The sequence below is a fragment of the Citrus sinensis genome, chromosome 1 (assembly GCF_022201045.2).
Source record: "Citrus sinensis cultivar Valencia sweet orange chromosome 1, DVS_A1.0, whole genome shotgun sequence".
NCBI classification, from domain to species: Eukaryota; Viridiplantae; Streptophyta; class Magnoliopsida; order Sapindales; family Rutaceae; genus Citrus; species Citrus sinensis.
In genome coordinates this window covers 24004862-24006918 of record NC_068556.1, presented here as the reverse complement: position 1 = coordinate 24006918, position 2057 = coordinate 24004862, and the positions used below count along the sequence as shown (strand labels likewise).

At 34.3% G+C, this 2057-nt stretch overlaps 1 non-coding gene across 1 annotated transcript; it reads left to right on the top strand.

Annotated features, from left to right (window-relative positions):
• Window positions 1–363: 363 nt before the first annotated feature.
• On the top strand, window positions 364–467 carry LOC127898910 (small nucleolar RNA R71). Its single transcript, XR_008050622.1, has one exon. It is a non-coding gene; the product is annotated as a small nucleolar RNA R71 (small nucleolar RNA).
• Window positions 468–2057: the final 1590 nt, after the last annotated feature.

The following is a 2057-nucleotide window of genomic DNA, read 5'->3' as shown; positions in this document are numbered from 1 at the left end:
GATGGCTTTCTCATTACACCTATGGCATTGGCTTGATCTGAGTATGAGTCATGGTCATGTGGCTCTGTTGATTTAGCAGTCGATAATGATGCTATTTGTCGAGAGAGACCTTCAATTATCGCTTTGACTTCTTTAATTTCTGAACTTGATTCGCCAATTTGAACCTCATTCACTCCTTTAATTCTTCTAGTAGTCCTGAGTGATCGACTCCGTTGTTGGGAATTATCTGCTTGTCGCTGGAAGAATTCCCAAATCTCTGATGCACTTTTTGACATTAGCTCTCCTCCACTCGTTGCCATTAGCCATTCTTGCACATTCGGCAATAATCCCTCCAAAAAGTATTGGCATTGGTGCCATTTCTCGTACCCATGATGTGGACACTTCAAGAGTAGCCCATTGAATCGCTCCCATGTTTCGAAAAATTGCTCGTCATCTTTCTGGGTAAACTCCGAGATTTCCCTGCGAATAGCATTGGTTTTATGCACTGGGAAATATTTATTTAAAAATTTTGTAACCATTTGTTCCCATGATGCAATGCTATTAGCAGGCAATGTATTAAGCCATGAACGAGCTCTATCTTTTAAAGAAAATGGGAATAGTCTAAGTTTAACATCATCATCTGAAAAATTCTCATATTTGAATGTTTGACAAATGGCATGAAAATCATTCAAATGATTATATGGATCCTCATTTTCTAGGCCATAAAATGTAGGGAGACAATTTAACACACTAGGTTTTAATTCAAAACTCCTAGCAGCTACATTTGGGTATCTTATGCATGACGTGCTCAAATTAGCTAAGGGACTAAAATAGTCCTTAAATGGCCTCTCCTGTGGTGCTTGTAAATCCATTTTATTTTTAACGTGTTTGTGTGTGCGAAGTGTTTTTTCTAATTCAAGGTCTATAGGTTCAAGATTAGGTAATAATGACCTACGACCATGCATGCAAAATAAATAAAATAAAAATAAAGATGCAAACAAAACAAAAATAAAGATGGGAACAAAACAAATAAAAATAAAGAAGAGGGAGAAATTACGATACTAACCTTATTGCGCTATTACAACCTTTCTATAAAAATACACAAAAATAAATACGTGAAAGAAATTAACTAAAAATTAAATTAATAAGATAAACAAAAAAAATTACAAAGAAAAATAAATGGAAAATTAAATTACAAAATTTTAAAGAAGAGAAAAAGAAAAGAAATACTAACCTTTAAATGTAGATTCACTTTTTTTTTTTAATAATAAAAAAAAATACAAGAAAACAAATAAAAGAAATTATTCACAAAAATTAATTCTATGAATTAAAATTACTTACCTCCCCGGCAACGGCGCCAAAAACTTGTTGTGCAAATTTTAATGTACTCGCAAGCGCACGAATCTATTGTAGTATAGATCTATGGTGACGAGTGTCGATCCCACGAGGAGGTGGATTTTAATTGTGTAGAATTAATTTTGTAAATGGGTGATTGGATTTATGGTGGAAATGATTTGGAATATGCTAAAACTTAAATTAAAATGGCGAGAATAAATTCTAAAACTGGAATTGAAATGGCGAGAATGAATTGAAGAGAATTCTATTGAAATGACGTACTTGGGTATCTGGATCCGTATCAACATGCATCATGGGCTAAATAATCCGTATTAATGCCAATTAAATCATGAGGGGGGAATCCACACCTCATGAACCACGCTCTAATCAATATGGTGCTAAGGGCTTATCGTGCCAAATAATAATAACCTTATACTAGAGAGCCGGTGTAACCAAGGCGGTATCTAGACAAGACTATTATTATTTGTCGACGAGAAGTCAAAACATCCACAAAAATTAGAGGGGAAGAGAAAATAAATTTACCAAATTAAGCCCATGACACATGTTGAGACTTCACCTTCAACCCAAGCTTGAAAGAAAATTAGCCACTCATAATTGAACTAGGGGCAAAATGGAAATTTATTAAAATACGAAGAAAATACAAGATGGAGAAGGAATTACAGAAAATGGATCCCAAAAATGGATTCAGAGATATCAAATTAGGGGGGGGAGGCCCCCTTTTT